Below are 22,081 nucleotides of genomic sequence, written 5' to 3'. Positions count from 1 at the left end.
ATTAGCAAGTGGCGTAGCCACTACGGGCGGCAAAAAAAATGGTTCAAATGGCTCTGAGCACTTTGGGACTCAACTGCTGTGGTCATCAGTCCCCTAGAACTTAGAACTACTTAAACCTAACTAACCTAAGGACATCACACACATCCATGCCCGAGGCAGGATTCGAACCTGCGACCGTAGCGGTCGCACGGTTCCGGACTGCGCGCCTAGAACCGCGAGACCACCGCGGCCGGCACGGGCGGCAACACAGGCGCTGACTGTCATCGAGTCAATAGTATGGGGGGCGAATACAGCCCTGGGATACGTGATGTCACGTCGTTGTGTAAGAGTCCTCGCTTGACACGTCGCACCTGTCACTTGTCGTCCCATCATACCCCACACCTGCTGGACTGGAGAGGAGTCCAGAGACCGTGCCAGCCAGGGAAGTTGCCACACGTCTTGCAGGGCACATTGAGCTCGATGAGCAGTATGTGGGCGAGCATTATCCTCGTGGAGCAACACACCATCTTCCTCTTACAAGAAAAGCAAAAGAGCAGGTTTAACAACATTCTGCATGTCCTCTCCAGGAACAGCACAGTGTGTACACTCTTTGAGGTAGCACTCACCAGCTCTTCTTCGTATGCACAAACGACCGTCACTTGGATGCAGGCAAGTGTCTGCTGCCGTCGCTGAAGACCAGGGCGCGCCATTCCTTCTTCCAGCTGAAGGAAGCCCTGGCGGCACCAGTCGAGCTCTCCACGTCGATGCTGTGGTGTGTGTGTGTGTGTGTGTGGGAGGGAGGGAGGGGAGAGGAGCTAGAAGTGTGGGTGCCCACAGTCTCACTGCTAATAGGTCGTTCGCGACTGTTTGTGTTGACGCGTCTGATCTCACGAGCTCTGTTACCTGCGCTGCTGCAGCTGCACGACCTGTCGCCGCTGCCCCTGGAATAAGACGATTCTGGCGGGCGTCAGGGCTGCGTGGACGTGCAGGAGCTCGTCTGCGAGTGCGAGAGTGATCACGTGACCACTGACAGCATCACAGAGTGGCGCAGCACGTGCAGCTTATGCGGCAGTTCTGTAAAAGGACGACAATTTGACCCCTTCCAGGTGTACGAATATATGAAATAGTTATGAATATGATCAGGGATAAATTGAGTTTTGTGAAAAGAATATAAGATTTTTGGTTGGTTGATATTACGAAACATCCTGGTCTGGTAAAAAAGCAAGAGATTGTCAACAGACAGTCAGGCAGAAATTATCTAGCTGACTAGTTAGATTCATGGCTGACTCTAGAGGAAACATTTGGACTCCATAACGAAAATATCTGACCCTGATTTGTCGTATGAACATTGTAATGAAAATATTGGTTTTGATTTCTGGAAGAGCATTAGTTTGACTTTTCCGTCTTTCATAGGTACTGAATTCGGTGTTCAGTAACTTTCATCAAGTGAACAGCGTCGATACAATATTGCAAAGTTTAAAAGACGCGGCGGAACGGCATTTAAGTATGACTGATACTATCTTCCAGAAGGAAAGAAATGATAGCTGTTCAGATATTTAGTCTCAATAGGGGGGTTTATAGGTGAATGCAGTATTACTTTCACCTCATATCCCTACTGTATTAGTGAAGGAGCTGAGCTGTCCCACTGCCAGCTGCTGCGGTCTCCCAGTGGCAGAGCGGTCGCCGGGGCGTCGCTCCGCCCCCGCACGGCGGCAGCAGAGGCCGGCGCTGCAGCTGGTGAGGCGCTGCGGCCGCCCCCGCCTGCCTCAGTCAGCACAGCACTGCAGCCGGAGCAGTCCCACGTCGAACGGCGGCCTCTAGAGCTCTGTACACTGGCGTCAGTGTTGGGTTATTCGCGTGTGCAAACCGGACTGACGTGAATAACACAGGCGGTGCTACATCCGCGCTGACGATTTGTTCACCTGATTGTTCCGTAAACTTGTGTCTCTGATCCTACTGGTGAACGTAATACAGTACTACGCTCGCTAGAAGTGTTCTTTGATGGAAACTAATACCTACCATAGCGCGTTACACAGAATATGCTGGAGTATAGTGAACACGGCTGCTTGTTAAATCACTGACCCTGTATCAGTTGAGACAAAGAATAGCAGGTGCCCACTGTGATTTCTTGACAAGCCCAGTGGCTGTAGGCTGTTCAGTTACAGACACGTTTGCTGGATGTACGAGTACGGTGTGGATGACTGATTTGATCATTTCTGACACAATACAACTTTCACTGCTCCAAGTTATTCGTTCTTTTGAGAATAAAAGTTGTTCTACAATGTGTTGAGCATTTTTTGCTTATAACACAGCTTCATTATATTTACTGTTAAATGGTAGACGTCTATTAGTACGTTTTTGACCTTGCCGGTTGCAAGCCTCGTCAATGCGATCGCGCGACATGTGTGGGCGACATGTTTACACTGGCGGGTTTTATGTCAGATGTGAAGACACACTTCCGTTGTGGAAACTATTAAAAGCATACCGCATTGAAGTGCGGCAAACTTTTGACTTTCAGTAAAACGTCGCCATTCTTGGTGATACTGTCCTTTTTTTTAAGTGATTTCTCTCGTTTCTTCTTCAACAGTGGCTGTTTTGTGTGCCAAGGCAGAATAGAGCCGTGTCTTATTAACATGTTTGGTGTAAATCTGTCCATTAGTGGGAAGCTACTATCGCAGGATCGCGATTTCTCGCCTCCAAGTCGTATTTGCGTAAGTGGAGCTTTGCGGATGTGCGCCAGGAATACTCCACGCTTTTACGTGTGTGTGTGTGTGTGTGGGAAGTGCGTCATGTCCTCGCTGTAACAGCATGCAGTTAGCGGTCAGCGGGCAGCTAACATCCCTTTTGCGGTCTGAGCCGCTTCCAGTTTCCGCCAGCCCGGCTGTGGGCGTCACAGCAACACAGGGCGAGGGAGGCCAGTGAGCGACACGGGCCGAGTCCACCACACAGTAGGGGGCCGGCGTACGGACCGACCCAAACTCACTGCAGTGGTGACACGTGGCTGCTGACCACACTTACCGGTACGTCGATAAGCAGTACAGAAAACGAAAAATAAAATTCAGAATTTCCCTCGTTGTGCAGGAGCAGTGAGTTTGAAGGTGCTGCACACTTTTGAATCGGCACCTTCCAAAACGTTGAATCCGTCGTCCTTGCCATGCCGCCACTGCGCTCTCTGCCATCTAGACCTAAATCTATGGCCGGCCGTTGTGGCCGACCGGTTCTAGGCGCTTCAGTCTGGAACCGCGCGACTGCTACGGTCGCAGGTTCGAATCCTGCCTCTGGCTTGGATGTGTGTGATGTCCTTAGGTTAGTTAGCTTTAAATAGTTCTATGTTCTGAGGGACTGATGACCTCAGATGTTAAATCCCATAGTGCTCAGAGCCATTTTGAACGTAAATGTATGGCCTGACACGCTTTGTCTTTTACATGATGCGAGTCTCACCATGGCTTCATGACAAATACCTACAAAGAATTTAAAATAAATTTCGTCCGTTTCGAATAGCTACACCCATTGGTAACCGTTTCATTAGGTTTGTTCCAGTATTTTTTGTACTTGTTGTTTGATGTTTTCTAATTCTGACAGGGGTATCCTGTTATTTTTGATCATTACACCGATCTGATCAGCTAGTCGTTGTTCTGTTAAAAATTTTAATTCTGGGTATCTGGTAATAAATGTTGTGTATACTTGTGATCTGTATCCAGTTGTGTTGGTTCCTAGGTTTGTTGCTTGGTAATAACAGAACATGAGGTGTCGATTAACTTCATCTGACCATCTCATCCTCTGTCTTTGTTTTCCTTCTAGGGTGGTTGCAGGAAGCATATCCTGCAAAACACCTCTATTTGGATTTGAATCATTTTCCAGTTGGCTAGCAGTGTCGTTACCATTGTGGGCGGGCATAGGGTTCAAGCGTCGTCCCCGACCATGATGGCGCTTGTCCGAGGCTTCTTTAGTTCTGTCCTGAACCAACTAATCACACTAAAAGGGGGGTTAGCCCTATTAGTGGTTTGTTCTTTTCGTCGCCTTTTACGACTGGCAGAACATACCGGAGGCCTATTCTTTCCCCGGGCCTCCACGGGAATTATTATTATTATTATTATTATCTTCTTTCCTTACTCAGACCTTAGGTCTGGTTAAAAATGGAAAGTGACGAGGACCTTGATCAAGCGTGACTTCCTTTTAACTGTACGGTATATGTTATATTGCATTTAGGAACTTTCGGGTAATTGAACATGTATCAATAATTACGGATTTCTGTAGTTGTATATATAAGTTTGGATGTAGCTGTATTGCATTGATGTACTGGTGGATATTGTGTGGTATGACTCCTGTTGTTGATAGTATAATTGGTATAATGTCAACTTTATCCTGATGCCACATGTCCTTGACTTCCTCAGCCAGTTTGATGTATTTTTCAATTTTTTCTCCTGTTTTCTTTTGTATATTTGTTGTATTGGGTATGGATATTTCGATTAGTTGTGTTAATTTCTTCTTTTTATTGGTGGGTATGATGTCAGGTTTGTTATGCGGTGTTGTTTTATCTGTTATAATGGTTCTGTTCCAGTATAATTTGTATTCATCATTCTCCAGTACATTTTGTGGTGCATACTTGTATGTGGGAACGTGTTGTTCTATAAGTTTATGTTGTAAGGCAATCTGTTGGTGTATTATTTTTGCTACATTGTCATGTCTTCTGGGGTATTCTGTATTTGCTAGTATTGTACATCCGCTTGTGATGTGATCTACTGTTTCTATTTGTTGTTTGCAAAGTCTGCATTTATCTGTTGTGGTATTGGGATCTTTAATAATATGCTTGCTGTAATATCTGGTGTTTATTGTTTGATCCTGTATTGCAATCATGAATCCTTCTGTCTCACTGTATATATTGCCTTTTCTTAGCCATGTGTTGGATGCGTCTTGATCGATGTGTGGCTGTGTTAGATGATACGGGTGCTTGCCATGTAGTGTTTTCTTTTTCCAATTTACTTTCTTCGTATCTGTTGATGTTATGTGATCTAAAGGGTTGTAGAAGTGGTTATGAAATTGCAGTGGTGTAGCAGAAGTATTTGTATGAGTGATTGCTTTGTGTATTTTGCTAGTTTCTGCTCATTCTAGAAAGAATTTTCTTAAATTGTCTACCTGTCCATAATGTAGGTTTTCTATGTCGATAAATCCCCTTCCTCCTTCCTTTCCACTTAATGTGAATCTTTCTGTTGCTGAATGTATGTGATGTATTCTATATTTGTGGTATTGTGATCGTGTAAGTGTATTGAGTGCTTCTAGGTCTGTGTTACTCCATTTCACTACTCCAAATGAGTAGGCCAATATTGGTATAGCATAAGTATTTATAGCTTTTGTCTTGTTTCTTGCTGTCAGTTCTGTTTTCAGTATTTTTGTTAATCTTTGTCTATATTTTTCTTTTAGTTCTTCTTTAATATTTGTATTATCTATTCCTATTTTTTGTCTGTATCCTAGATATTTATAGGCATCTGTTTTTTCCATTGCTTCTATGGAGTCACTGTGGTTATCCAACATGTAATCTTCCTGTTTAGTGTGTTTTCCCTTGACTATGCTATTTTTCTTACATTTGTTTGTTCCAAAAGCCATATTTATATAATTGCTGAATACTTCTACTATCTTTAGTGATTGGTTGAGTTGTTGATTTGTTGCTGCCAGTAGTTTTAGATCATCCATGTATAGCAAAAGTGTTATTTTGTGTGGGTATGTTCCAGCAATATTATATCCATAATTTGTATTATTTAGCATGTTGGATAGTGGGTTCAGAGCAAGGCAGAACCAGAAAGGACTTAATGAGTCTCCTTGGTATATTCCACGCTTAATCTGTATTGGCTGTGATGTGATATTATTTGATTTTGTTTGGATATTAAGTGTGGTTTTCCCATTTTTCATTACTATGTTTAGGAACTGTATTAATTTAGGATCTACTTTGTATATTTACAATATCGGCAGTAACCATGAGTGGAGTACACTATCAAAAGCTTTTTGGTAATCAATGTATGCGTAGTGTAGCGACCTTTGTTTAGTTTTAGCTTGATATGTCACCTCTGTATCTATTATCAGTTGCTCTTTACATCCTCGTGCTCCTTTGCAGCAGCCATTTTGTTCTTCATTTATAATTTTGTTCTGTGTTGTATGTGTCATTAATTTCTGTGTAATGACTGAAGTTAATATTTTGTATATTGCTGGTAGGCATATTTTGCTGGGTTTGCTGTGTCTGCTTGATCTTTAGGTTTCAGATAAGTTATTCCATGTGTAAGTGTATCAGGGATTATTATTGTTATTATTATTATTATTGTTATATCCTAGCAAGTAATGCCAACCGAGCCCGCTGCCAAAAAGGTTGGCAGCATCAAAGTCCGGACGCCGTCCGCATAAGCAGCGCCAGCGATACAGGAAATCGCCGCAAGTCTGCGCGCGCCACCGCTGGCTTCTGGCTTCTTAAGCGCTGGAGTCACGAGCGCTAGGACAGTTCTGTATTCGCCGCTCAGTTGTATACTCGCCACCGAATTGTGTACTTGCTAGTCAGTTGTGTGTTCATCGCAGCAGAGTTGTTGTTTGTCGTCAGCCGACGCTGACCTAGCCGCTCCGACTCGAACTAGACAGATTTCTGTAGACCATGTTCACCACTGTGTTCTGTATCGTCGTTAATAAAGATAAGTACCGACTTTCATTTAATCCGAGTGTTTGGGTTTTCATCTTTCTGTTCACTGTTCCAGCGGACCGGTCGGCCCGCTATTAAAAGTGTGGCGGTGACTTCGTAGGCCGTTTCTACAGCGAAGTGTTGTCGCTACGAAGGCCGTCACAAAACTGGCGACGAGGACTTCCGAACTCGTGTGCAGGGCTGGTTTAACTTGTTTCTTGAGATAGAATTTTGGGGGCTGGTTTAATTTGTGTTCACTATGTCTGCCGAATTACAACAGTTGATCTTGTTACAGAGTCAGCAAATACAAAGTCTGGTGGAAGCAATCGCCAAACAAGCGGCTAATCCACCAGCACACAAGGAACAAGCACAGGCAGCACCGCCTTTTCGTGCTTTTGAGGCATCACGAGAAGAATGGCAAGAATATTTCGCGCAGTTGCAGGCGCACATGTCAGTCTACAAAATCACAGGTAATGAGCGGCAGCTTTATTTAATTTCCACTGCAGGCGTGGAAGTCTATAGACTACTTTGTAAGTTGTTCCCGGAATCCAAGCCAGAAGCTTTAGACTATGACGTTGTTGTTACCAAGCTTGCTGAGTATTTCGAGTCGCGAGTTCATGTGGCAGCGTCCAGATTCAAGTTCTTCAGATTAAAGAAACTGCCACATCAGTCTAATAAACAGTGGTTAACAGATTTACGGGGCCTCACCCGTCAGTGCCGATTTAATTGTGTGTGTGGAGCTTCCTACAGTGATGTCATGTTACGCGACGCTATTACTCAAAACATTGCAGATTCTCGTATTCGTGCTGCTATCTTAAAGTTGCCTGACCCGTCATTAGAGACTGTGATGAACATTATTGAAGCCCAAGATACTTTTGACTATGCTGAGTGTGAGTTAGATCAGCCATGTATTTCTCAAATTGCCTGTGCTAAGCAAGTTACGTCACGCCCGCGGCCCCACCGGCAGAGTCAGACTGTAAACACTAGCCGGCCGCGTCATGTTAAACACATTCGTCAGCCGCGTGTGCAAAATGATAGACTTAAGTCTTGCCCTAAGTGTGTTCTTGCTCATCCTCGTGAACGTTGCCCGTTACGAAACGCGGTTTGTCACTTTTGTCAAAGGAAAGGACACATCCAGACTGTTTGTTTGCGTAAACGCAAGAACAATTCTAGTGCTGCCCAGCCCATGGATATTCATGTTCTTCAAAGCCAGCCCGCCCAGAAGGTCGCGTTTAAAGACTCTTCCACGGTTCGTGTGGGTAATAAACTTGTTCGCAATAAGCCACCCACCCAGCCCTCTGCTATGCGACCCGAGCGTAATTCAAACGCTGTAAAAAGTAATGTACAGACTGCAAGTGAAGCGGGAGTTGTTGTTCCACCCGCCCAACCCACGAGTTGTCGTAAGCAGCGAACACGCGCTAAACGCACTGATTTTGTGTCTTCCGCCTCCGCTGCACCGATCCAGAGGCAGTGTAATAAACTATTTGTGAAGCTACACATCCAGGATAAGACCTTCGATTTTCAATTAGACACTGGTGCGTCTGTGACTCTAATAAATAGTGCTACGTATGCGGCTATCGGCCGCCCTAAACTTTCAGTGGCAAAACATTCTTTGGCTACTTATAGTGGAGAACAAATTCCTGTGTTAGGTGTATGTAGCGTGCCAGCCACATTCCGTGGCAACACAAAAACAGTTTCATTCACAGTGCTCCGCGCTACAGACAGTGTAAACATTTTCGGATTAGACTGTTTTGACTTGTTTGGCCTGTCTATCCAAGACAATGTGTTGCAACTTAATTCTGTTGTTGTTCCTCAAGACAGCATAACCGATTTGTGTAACCGATACACTGACATATTTAAAGACGAACTCGGTTGTGCTGCGAACATTGTCGCTCATATTACGTTAAAAGATAATGCTCAGCCTCGATTTTTTCGTGCTCGTCCAGTGCCTCACGCCCTCCGGGCACCTGTAGAAGATGAACTTCGTCGTTGGCAAAACAACGGTGTTATTCAACCCGTTTCAGCGAGCCAGTGGGCTTCTCCCTTAGTTATTATAAAGAAACCGTCTGGCAAGTTACGTTTGTGTGCTGATTTTAAGTCGACAGTTAATCCTCAGACTGTCATTGATTCTTTTCCTTTACCTCGACCGGACGAGCTGATGGATAAGTTAGGGGAAGCTCGTTTCTTTTCCAAAATTGATCTCCGTGAAGCATATTTGCAATTGCCCCTCGACGAGCAATCACAACAATATTTTGTCATAAACACGTCGTTGGGGTTGTTCCGTTTTCTGCGTTTGCCTTTTGGTTGTGCGTCAGCTCCAGCTGTTTTTCAGCGTTTTTTGTCACAACTTTTGGCTAATGTGCCATCGTGTTGCAACTATTTAGATGATATTGTTGTGTCCGGTCGGACGCCTGCTGAACATTTCCGTAATTTGGAGTGTTTGTTTACAGTGTTGTCTCAGGCAGGCCTACGTTGCAACATCGATAAATGTTCATTTTTCCTTACGGAGTTGGAGTATCTGGGACATGTTATTAATGCTCAAGGCATTCATCCCTCCCAGTCACATTTAGCAGCTATTCGTGATTTGCCCGCCCCTCGCAATCTGCATGAATTGCAAGCAGTTCTTGGCAAATTGACATATTATATTAGGTTTATACCTAATGCATCACAGATTGCTGCACCGTAGCATCGTCTCCGCCGTAAGAATGTTCCGTTTGTGTGGTCAGCTGATTGCCAATCAGCCTTTCAGCAGCTAAAAGAGGCTTTATTGAATGATCGTTGTCTGGTCCATTACGACCCTAACAAGCCTCTGGTGTTAGCTTGTGATGCCTCTTCTTTCGGCCTCGGTGCTGTGTTGTCTCACCGAGTCGGTAACACCGAACGTCCTATTGCGTTCGCATCTAAATTGCTAAACAAAGCTCAGTGTAATTATAGCCAATTGGACAAGGAAGCGTTGGCTATTGTGTTCGGTGTCACAAAATTCCATCACTACCTCTATGGTAGACCATTCTATTTAGTAACAGATCACAAGCCCCTGACGTCACTGTTTCATCCGTCTAAACCAGTTCCTCAGCGGACAGCTCAGAGACTACAACGTTGGGCTCTTTTGTTATCACAATACCAGTATGAGATACTGTATCGCCCTAAAGCTCAGCATGCAAACGCTGACGCGCTTTCTAGATTGCCGATTGCTGCGGATGATGTCTTCGATTCCTCTGACGACTCTTGCCATCAGATTGACGCCGATGAGCATCAATCCCTCCGGGATTTTCCGATTGATTATCGTCAGGTGGCACGTGAGACAGCTACGGATCCTCATCTGAGTTTACTATTACGTTTTGTTCAACGTGGTTTGCCGTCCAAGGCAAAGGACATATCGGATCCTGTGGTTCGTCGCTATTATCCGCAACGTCATCTGTTGTCTGTTTCGCACGGAGTTTTGCTGTTACGCACCGAGTATGACCAGCTTCGTGTAGTGGTTCCCCAAGTGCTCCAATCCAAGGTCCTCGACTTGTTGCATCAAGGTCATTGGGGAGTGGTCCGCACCAAGCAGCTTGCCCGCCGTCATTGTACATGGATCGGCATTGATAAGCAGATTACGCAGATGTCTACAGATTGTTCGACGTGTGCCGAACACCAAGCTGCTCCGCCTCAACGCTATTTTGAGTGGGCACGCCCTGCCGGTCCCTGGCAGCGAGTACATATTGATTTCGCTGGTCCATATTGGAATTCTCGCTGGCTCATCGTGATAGATGCATTTAGTAATTTTCCGTTTGTTGTGCCCATGCAGTCTACAACGTCTGCACAAACTATACAGGCGTTGACTTCAATTTTTTGTATTGAGGGTCTTCCAGAAGTTTTAGTGTCTGACAATGGTCCACAATTTACCTCTGCTCAATTTGAAAGTTTTTGTTCTGCCAATGGCATTCGCCATGTTCTTACTCCGCCGTTCCACCCTCAATCGAATGGTGCAGCGGAACGTTTTGTACGCACATTCAAGGATCATATGGACCGCCTTCGTGCTACGCACTCTCGTCAGCAGGCCCTCATCACGTTCCTGTCGTCGTACCGCACCACGCCACGCGACGGCCCTTCGCCTGCGGAGCTTCTCCACGGCCGTCGTCATCGCACCCTACTACGGTTGTTGCACCCCCCGGATCGACCCGCCGCTTCTGAGCATCGCACGCGTGTTCAGCGCAACGACGCCGTTTTTTTTCAGAGTTTATCACGGTCGCCGTCGTTGGGAACGTGGTACCGTGATAAGTGTCCAGGGTCGCGGTTTTTATACTGTTCAAGGTGCTACTGGGGTGCACAGGAGGCATCAGAACCAGTTGCGCCGCGCTGGCCGCCCGGATTCTGCCGCTCGTTCTTTGTCCACAGATTTGGTCCGCGGCGGGTTCCAGCCGCGCTTTCCGACTTCGCTGCCGCCCCCAGGGCAGCAGCAGCTTCCGTCGCCGCTACCACGCCGACAGCCCGTCCCGTTGATGCCTCCCGCGCAGCTTCATACGGGAGCCCCCCGAGTGGTCGCTCCGGCGCCTGCGGTCCCTCTTCAGTCGCCACCGCCTTCGGAGCAGATGGACGTCGACCCCTCAGCCGGGCCGCCTTCCCAAGCGGTGGCTGTGCAGCCTGTCCTGCAGCCGCTTTCCTTGGGCACCCCCAAGGAGTCTGACACCGCAGCGCCTTGTCCGGCGCCCACTCGGCAGCCGTCGACGCAGCGTCAGGAGACGCTGCCTCTCTTCGTGGGTCCCGACGCCCCGTCGCGTCCAGTACCAGAAGCTGCGCCCGTGGTCACAGGCGTGCACCCTGACCTCGGTTTTCAGTCGGTGTTTCCCGAGGCCCCGCGCAGCCAATGCTGGGGTGCGGACCGGGGACTGCCACCGACAACAGTCTCCGCCCCGGTCTCTTCTGCTACGTCTGCGGCCAGACCCCTCCCCCGCCGTCGACGCTCGCCACGTCATTATTCAACGACGGTGCGGCGATTTGGGGGGGAGGAGTGTTATATCCTAGCAAGTAATGCCAACCGAGCCCGCTGCCAAAAAGGTTGGCAGCATCAAAGTCCGGACGCCGTCCGCATAAGCAGCGCCAGCGATACAGGAAATCGCCGCAAGTCTGCGCGCGCCACCGCTGGCTTCTGGCTTCTTAAGCGCTGGAGTCGCGAGCGCTAGGACAGTTCTGTATTCGCCGCTCAGTTGTATACTCGCCACCGAATTGTGTACTTGCTAGTCAGTTGTGTGTTCATCGCAGCAGAGTTGTTGTTTGTCGTCAGCCGACGCTGACCTAGCCGCTCCGACTCGAACTAGACAGATTTCTGTAGACCATGTTCACCACTGTGTTCTGTATCGTCGTTAATAAAGATAAGTACCGACTTTCATTTAATCCGAGTGTTTGGGTTTTCATCTTTCTGTTCACTGTTCCAGCGGACCGGTCGGCCCGCTATTAAAAGTGTGGCGGTGACTTCTTAGGCCGTTTCTACAGCGAAGTGTTGTCGCTACGAAGGCTGTCACAAAAATTATTATTATTATTATTATTATCATTAAATATTGAACATATCGAATAGATTCCATGGCACAACTAACATCTCTTGTTACACAAAGAACACAAAAAACATTACTGTCAAAATTACACTTCCTGCTTAGATCTTCTTTCACTTCAGTCCACGAATTTGGATACATATTCTGACTAACCATAGCTAACTTATTCCAGAATACACATTTATCTCTGTTATCATCAGTCTGGTGCCAAACTAACTTCAAAAAGCTTCTACCTTTATTCTCTGGGCTCAAAGGTATTCAATGACACTCACTCACAACTCACATACATCATTTGCCTTATCTGTATTGTGAACATCATTCACAAATAACTCAGAAACTTCATTATTCTTAAACTCCGCAAATACCCGATACTCATTATCATCACCATCATATTCCTCCAACATTGGTTCATTAACAATGTCACTAACAATAAAAGTCTCATCTCCATCAGAGTCATGTACCTCGCCTACATTCATTTGCAGTAAGCCACCAGCGTCAGACTTAACCTCAGTTACTTCACACCTCTCATTCACATGTACATAAAAAACACCACCTAGTTCAGATGCAGTACAGTCATCACCTGATTTACATACATCAATAACATAATTAGTACGTACTACATCAAAATTCTCACTACTCTCACATTCTGGTTTGTGATTAGTACCTAGATCACCATAATTCAACATAGTATTCCAAAACTTTTGATCAAAACATAAATGAGAAATCTGATATTCCTTCTGTTCAATTTTCAGATACATGTGCCATATTATTAACACTGTTATTATTGTCTAATCGCAAGTGTAACTTTGTGATCCTTTGCTTTATGTGTTTGCTCACTCCAGAATTGTGGATCATCATTGAGGCGAACTGCTGTTTCCCGAGTAGTCACTTCTATGATTGTTTCCTATTAAAAATCCCATGATTATCCCCATTATTTGCATTCTGCTGATGCTCAAAATTTCTCTCCCTATTGACACTTTAATCCTGATAGAAGTTACCGTTATCTCTGTTTCTGTGATTACTGACATTGTGTTTTCTATAACTCTGATTATTGTGGTACATACTTCTTTCTACTGCTCTGTCCAGCCTGTCAACATATTGTAAAAATTGTTCAAGACAATCATCAGTTCCATGTACTAAATCCCAAGGCAACCTCCCTGGTAATCTGCTTTTAAGTGCATCAATCAAGGGCATTTTGTTAAAGGGTTCGTCAAGGTGTGTTAATTTTTTAAGTTGGTTATTCCAAAACTCTTTTTAAGCACTGTCCCTATTCCTATAATTAGGACCATTCAAAATTCACTTTTGGTTCTCCCCTGTTCTGACCAAAATTTATTTAAAAAACTTTTCTTGAATCTTTGATATTTTTCCCACTGACTTAAATTTAAATTTACCCGTGATAGAGTTTCGCCATCAAGACGTCTTTTAACTAATTTAATTTTTTGATTGTCATTCATGCCCGATGCAAAAGTATCTCTACAGTGATGCAGAAAATCCACTGGATTTAATAGTCTGATGGAAAACTTTTGATAGGAGTGCTGGACCACACCATACCATTGTTTGCACACAGATTTTGGATAATATAACTTTCCTGAACTGTTGAAATTTTTTGATCTAAAACAGTTACATTAGTTTGCATATTGTTTTCAACATTTAAAATTTTTTGGTTTAAATTGGCAATGTTTTGTTCCAACTTTTCCGCTACACCCTTCTTTCCACTTTGCCAACATCAACATTCTTTGATTGTCTTGCTGACTCAACTATCAATTCATTCTTTGATTGTCTCGCTGACTCAACTATCAATTCATTCTCCAAAACGATAACTTTATTTTCTGAAACATCAACTTTTTCATTCATACTTTGTAACCCCTCTGACAACTCATTTTTTAGCAGTGAAACTTCATTACTGGGTTGGTCCATTTGATCTTGTACTGTGTCTAATGTACTATTATCTGTCTTCATTTCCTCAATTTTTGCTAAAATTAACTGTAGAATGTCAGTTATCTCAGTTATTACAGTTTCTTTGCTATCTGCGATTCCACTCGGCTCAGACATTTCCTGACTGGATCCTACAGCTTTCACTTCTGCCTCAGTCCTACCCTCACCTCTCTTCATTTTGTTAACAAACACACAAGTCCACAAACAAATTAACTTCACAAATAGTTTGTGCTTATCTTTCCTTTTTGATGTCCCTTTTTGTCGTTACAAAGTCCGCTTTATTCGATCTGGTATGTCATTGTTGTTAGTACATCGTCACTATTGATGTGATTTGCTTTGTTGGGCAGCCCTCGGTCTTCTTTCTTTGTGTCTTTGGAAATTCATTCATACATAAATTGTAAATGCAATAAAGTACTTTCTTTTCCGCAACAGACAAAACTTCATTAATAGTCAACTGATCTCAGTTGACACTGCCACTTATAATCTCCCTGTCCCAAAATTTGTTGTTGTCATTACTATTGTCAACTGTAAAGTTTTTTTTTTTTTTTTCAAAAATTACAAGAGCATTAATATATACAATAAACTCTTTACTTATCTTCTTTTCTCACTCAGTTGGCTCCAGTTCTTCACGTCGCAGGGGTCTGATTCTCGAAGCTCAAATTTTTCCAATTGACGTAAATAAATTTGAAAAATTTGCATGCACAGAATTTTTTACATTTATTTGCTTCATATTTTACAATACCATATTGTCTCTGGAATTTTCACGTTAATAAAGCCGAAATTACATTGTTCTTACAAAATACAAAAAAACATCAATCACATCAGAGGTGTGCTTACTACTTCCTCCTCTCTCTGCGGTAATAACAAAATTTTCTTGACAAATGAATTTATATTATTTTGTAAGTGAATCCAGAATTAAACATACTAAACAGTACCAAAATGTGTAATTAATAAGAGAAATTTTAGGTATGCCAAATATTTCGTAATTTCAAATGTTTCGGGGGGGGGGGGGGGGGGGACCTGTAATACAGAGCTAGGACATGCAACAACGAAAATAAAGTAATTCAATTTATAGTTTTTAACTTGAAATATACAGGGTGTTTCAAAAATGACCGGTATATTTGAAACGGCAATAAAAACTAAACGAGCAGCGATAGAAATACACCGTTTGTTGAAATATGCTTTGGACAACAGTACATTTTCAGGCAGACAAACTTTCGAAATTACAGTAGTTACAATTTTCAACAACAGATGGCGCTGCGGTCTGGGAAACTCTATAGTACGATATTTTCCACATATCCACCATTCGTAGTAATATTATGGCGTAGTCTCTGAATGAAATTACCCGAAACCTTTGACAACGTGTCTGGCGGAATGGCTTCACATGCAGATGAGATGTACTGCTTCAGCTGTTCAATTGTTTCTGGATTCTGGCGGTACACCTGGTCTTTCAAGTGTCCCCACAGAAAGAAGTCACAGGGGTTCATGTCTGGTGAATAGGGAGGCCAATCCACGCCGCCTCCTGTATGTTTCGGATAGCCCAAAGCAATCACACGATCATCGAAATATTCATTCAGGAAATTAAAGACGTCAGCCGTGCGATGTGGCCGGGCACCATCTTGCATAAACCACGAGGTGTTCGCAGTGTCGTCTAAGGCAGTTTGTACCGCCACAAATTCACGAAGAATGTCCAGATAGCGTGATGCAGTAATCGTTTCGGATCTGAAAAATGGGCTAATGATTCCTTTGGAAGAAATGGCAGCCCAGACCAGTACTTTTTGAGGATGCAGGGACAATGGGACTGCAACATGGGGCTTTTCGGTTCCCCATATGCGCCAGTTCTGTTTATTGACAAAGCCGTCCAGGTAAAAATAAGCTTCGTCAGTAAACCAAATGCTGCCCACATGCATATCACCGTCATCAATCCTGTGCACTATATCGTTAGCGAATGTCTCTCGTGCAGCAATGGTAGCGGCGCTGAGGGGTTGCCGCGTTTGAATTTTGTATGGATAGAGGTGTAAACTCTGGCGCATGAGACGATACGTGGACGTTGGCGTCATTTGGACCGCAGCTGCAACACGGCAAATGGAAACCCGAGGCCGCTGTTGGATCACCTGCTGCACTAGCTGCGCGTTGCCCTCTGTGGTTGCCGTACGCGGTCGCCCTACCTTTCCAGCACGTTCATCCGTCACGTTCCCAGTCCGTTGAAATTTTTCAAACAGATCCTTTATTGTATCGCTTTTCGGTCCTTTGGTTACATTAAACCTCCGTTGAAAACTTCGTCTTGTTGCAACAACACTGTGTTCTAGGCGGTGGAATCCCAACACCAGAAATGGATGGATATGTGTGTGTGTGCGAGTGTATACCTGTCCTGTGTTCCCCCTAAGGTAAGTCTTTCCGCTCCCGGGATTGGAATGACTCCTTACCCTCTCCCTTAAAACCCACATCCTTTCGTCTTTCCCTCTCCTTCCCTCTTTCCTGATGAGGCAACAGTTTGTTGCGAAAGCTTGAATTTTGTATGTGTGTTTGTGTTTGTTTGTGTGCCTATCGACCTGCCAGCGCTTTCGTTCGGTAAGTCACACATCTTTGTTTTTAGATATATTTTTCCCACGTGGAATGTTTCCCTCTATTATATTGATATCAGTAATTTGAACCCAACAATTACGTTTGTTATTGTCACTGTTGCATTTCGAAATCTTTTCTGTCGTCTTATTTTCTCTTTCTGGTCTCTAAATATGTCTGCTTGTGTCTGTATATGTGTGGATGGTTATGTGTGTGTGTGTGCGAGTGTATACCTGTCCTTTTTTCCCCCTAAGGTAAGTCATTCCGCTCCCGGGATTGGAATGACTCCTTACCCTCTCCCTTAAAACCCAAATCCTTTCGTCTTTCCCTCTACTTCCCTCTTTCCTGACGAGGCAACCGTTGGTTGCGAAAGCTAGAATTTTGTGTGTATGTTTGTGTTTGTTTGTGTGTCTGTCGACCTGCCAGCGCTTTCATTTGGTAAGTCACATCATCTTTGTTTTTAGATATATTTTTCCTACGTGGAATGTTTCCCTCTATTATAACCATATATATATATAGTTTCACTATTTATATGTAAGCTTTATGTAAACATGACATGTCCAATATTGTTGTAAGATATGACCCACAGGCAAATAAAGAACAAGAACAAGAATAATGAAGTGATGACCATGATGATGTAAATAACTAACAAAAATATAAATCAACAGAATGGGCTGACTGTGGTTACACCACTGAAAATAAGTGAAAACAAGGGATTGTTTTTACATGTGAAATTAGTTTAAAAGAATTTTTAGTTTAGAGTAAAATACTTTGTAATTCTGTACAATATTTTTATGTGATACAGAATAGATGATGACACTAATTATTTCCTGTTTGACAGTATTATCAAAAAGATAGTTGCTACTCACTGTATAGCAGAAGTGCTGATTCACAGTTAGGGACAACAACAAGACTGTCACAAAATGAGCTTTCAGCCAACTAAGCCATTGTCAGAAATAGACAACACACACACACACACACACACACACACACACACACACACACACACACACACCACACACACACACATTCATGCAAACGAAAGTGTGAGTTGCATTTGCATGAGTGTGTGTGTGTATGTTGTATATTTTCAACAAAGGCCCTGTTGGCCGAATGCTCATTTTGTGACAATCTTTTCGCTGTGCCTATCTGAGACTCAGCGTCTCTTCTGTATGGTGAGTAGCAACTATCCTTTTCATAATATTGTTGTTACATTCCATCCTAGATTTTCCACCGTTTGATTTTGCTTGCAGTTTGAGATTTATGTGAGTAAATATTTTTCTGAGAATCTCCACTATTCTTGAGGAACAGGGATAATTTTTTCCTTATTTTCTGGATAAAACTCCAAGTACCATTTGTCATTGTGCTTGGGTAACTATGTGAGTCAGTGAGGTAAATGTTTATTGAAAGAAGGTAGAAAGGAAATTTCATCCGGTGCCACATTTTTTTTTTTTCTCCCCAGAAGACCTGACTCAATTGTCAGTGACAAGTGTTGGAGAGAGTGGTGAAACACCACATTAGAATGAGAAATAGGTTATTTACACAGATGTAATACTGACTTTCCTCATGTTTTCATGGATACTCTTGAATTTAATTATGTGCATTTCTGACCTGATAGATTAAGCCACTATTTAGCACAATCGTTATGCAATGCCATGACATGTGCTTAGTATTAAGAATTTCTTGCTACTCATTTCTTTATTTCTATGTACAATGCAACCTACTGATAAAACCGTACATTATTCTTCATAATACTGGTGGGGGGAGTGGGATGTGGAATTTGTAAATAACAGTTTGATTTTTCTAAGTATGTGTGACTTAAAAGTCAACTGAAAACTCATTTGTCTGAACTGAAAACAAGTATGTGATTATATGCTCAGCATGAAACCTATGCTTGTATTGTGGAAGGATAAACAAAATCTTTTTCTCAGTTACTTGTATTTAGTTTCAGTATTTGGTGGATTCAGATCATACTTTATACCTTTCACTATTATAAAGAAACTTTTCCATTTCTTACGTGTCATACCTTCTACAAAATTAATCTTAGGATGGATATATTTTCAGAAACCTATGTATGAGTGTACTGAGATGATGGAACAGGTAAAAATATCGCATTAAGGCTGATTCATATAATGGTGTGAGTAGACTAAAAAGAGGATAAGTGAATGTCAAAAACATCAGTATTTAGTACAAACAATTATAGAGCAAATTTTATTGAAGTCAGTCTGAACTCGTGACCAAAGTTTGGCATGCAGTTTTGGAGGAAAAGACTTGTGCATAATTTTGTAAATTTCTTTATTTTATTTGTATTACCTTACACAAGTGAAAAGGAATACTAATTACAGTTTTCTTATTACGTGAAACAGATCCACTGCACTTAAAAATTCTTTTTGTCTGCAAGTTAAGAAGAGATATAGTTAAATCTCTCATTCTTATGAACTGTGACATAATAAAGGGTATGAATACCAGTAAGATATTTTTGTAACAGTTATTTATGTTACTATGCCATAATCAATTCAGTAAATGTGAAATATCTGATGTCACCAAGTTATATTTTTCACATTTCAACTCTGTTAAAAAAAAATAAAGACAAGGATTAATGTAAAAGAAGAAATTATATTTTGTAGGATTGCATAATCTCATGCAATTTTTGTGTGTGTGTGTGTGTGTGTGTGTGCTCAGGAGGAGGGATTATAGCGAGCCCACCCCTCTCTGATTCTGGAGTATAGTGGATGGCAATATGACCCTAACTACTGTATAATACAATACACATTTTGTTCTTATAATATTTTGTAACATTGGAAAAGCATGTTTTCTCACTGTGAGTTTATTGTTTATTGGTTTATTTTGATGTTTGGGGAACCATATTTCTTAAGTCATGTTTATTTATTGTCTTTTATTGCTCAAAGCCTATGTCTTTTCAATTTACCAGAATGAAGCACTGATAAGCAAATGTGAATACTTATGTTTCTATATACCCGTTACCATTTATTCTTATCAGTGTATAAAACTGTTAAAGGTTTCATTGAAGGAATTCATTATATACCTGATTACATTATTTTGAGAATACAGTGCAACTGCATTATTTATCATTCTGTTGGATGTAATAACTATGCAGAATACTGTTCTTAAAAATTTTCATGATCCAGTCACGCTGTTAGTGAAATATTATAGTGTTATATTTCAGGACCATGAGCTACATCAACTACTACTATAGCAACAAATGTGATTATTGTTTTTAACTGTTGGCTTTCACATCTTACAGTTTGAACACAACAGATCTATCATGTTTTAAAGTTCTTATTTTTATTCTCTCTATTATTTAATGAGTGTTTTATTAATGTGATTGTGTAATATTATAAATTGTTTTTTATTTATGGTTTGGTTTAGCGATTCCTTTTCACTGCTTGCTCCTTTTATTTAAGTTGAGTCCTTTTAATTAAGTTCGCGGTGCTTATGAAGTCTATATTGCTTACTCTTCTCTGTAAGTTAAAGAATACAGTAATACCATATGTGTTTCACAGCAGCAGATCTCATTGAGTCTCCTTACTGGAACTTCTCCACCTGAAATCGCTAAAGATAATTTATCACTCTACGGAAATCGATTGGTACAGGCAGGTGCTATGATGTGTCATGTGTATGGAATGTGGTGTCCAACTTAAGTCCATTAAATTATTTAGGTCTTTATTATTTATGAGAAATATTCTCGACGAATCCCAAAACCGTGTAAAACTGCAGGTTCGTACCATCAAACCACACAACACTTCTGAACGACTTGCGTCTTTATAATCACTGAATATTTCTTTTGAAATGATTAAGGGTTATGAACTCTACACACCTGATACTCCTTTTGTGCTTTTATATGTATTTATTTTCTTCAATACCATAAAACATAGATTACTGCCTTAATGGCAGCTTCCAACAATCTCCTCTCAATCCGACATAGAGCATTTCCCTTCCAGTCTCCATCATGGAATAATTATCTCTTTGCTGCAGCTTAATACAATCTGTATATCTTTGTTATTGAGTTCGCATGGAGATGCTTAAATTCCACAGTGTATTTATCTTTCGCACAGGTATTTTACATTTATCATTGTATTAATAGTCTGTCACACATTAATGATGTATTTTTGCATCACAAAATGCTACAGAAGCCCCTTTTTGGGCGGGGATTTTCTGTATAAGAAAATACGTGACCAAAACACTCACAAAATGACTGTATCTTTCCCTAGCATATTACTGGATGGAATGTACTGGCGGCTGACAACAACGTTTTCCACTTATTAACTGCGTAACTTTAATAATCACTCTCTACTTGTCATAAGGTTAAATTTTTGATATTAGCCATTTGAGTAACTGTTAATGGCTAATGTGGTCATGGACTTTCGATCAACAATGCCTTCCCATTAGAGTGAGGGTTCCTAAGGAAGACCATGGAAAACCCAGAACAAGGCTCATTTAATTATGTTTCCACCCAGTAACTTACAAAACTGGATTAAAGGTTTGAACAAACAATCTGAAAATTGTCTTTATCAAGGTTTGTTCTTGCATTGGTGAGTCGGGTAATTGTGAGGATATCTTGGTAGTGACGTCTGCATGCTCTCTGGTGGAAGTTGCAGGACAGGTGTGGTTTGAGATGTGGGATGATCTCTTGTTAGCATGGGTGAGATAGTATGGATGAACAGGAACAGGGTCGATCTTCAAGTAGTATCCCGACTGGATCAGACCCTCATAATGCCATATATATGGATGGTTTGAATTTGAAACATAATTATAATCTGTATCACTAGTCTTAATCACTGATGGAAAAGGGCTGTGAGGGAATGGATTAGACAAATTAGAATATGTCGGTAAATGAGGAGTGGCAAAAAAGTGGCTTCAGTCATATCTCCATAATAGGAAACAGGTAGTAGAAATTGCAACAACAAACAGTAAAACCAAAGTATTGTTTACAGATTGGATATTCAGACTGTGCCAATTGGGGTACCGCAGGGGACTGCTCTAGGACCTCTCCTATTTCTTCTTTACATAAATGATATCAAGATTGCAGTAAATAGTATTCACATAACCCTGTTTGCAGATGACACAAACATTGTAGAACTGACATAAACCGGGTATTGCCAACATCTGCAACCAAAGTTAGAGAATATTTGCAAAATTGGTTTGAAATGAACAAATTAACCATAAATATCTCTAAAACTAATTATATCCATTACAGGAAAACAAATTCACACTCTGATCTGGAACTCAGAATACAAAATAAAGAAATTGTGAGAGTTGCTACCACAAAATTCTTAGGTTTACATATAGACGAAAATTTAGACCAGAAATCCCACATCCTGTACCTCTCTCATAAGTTAAGCTCTGCTTGCTTTGCACTATGTGTTATTAGCTTTGTATGTAGTAGGGAATGTAG

This window comes from Schistocerca nitens, chromosome 2 (assembly GCF_023898315.1).
Source record: "Schistocerca nitens isolate TAMUIC-IGC-003100 chromosome 2, iqSchNite1.1, whole genome shotgun sequence".
NCBI classification, from domain to species: domain Eukaryota; kingdom Metazoa; phylum Arthropoda; class Insecta; order Orthoptera; family Acrididae; genus Schistocerca; species Schistocerca nitens.
Note: the sequence above shows the minus strand (reverse complement) of the source record.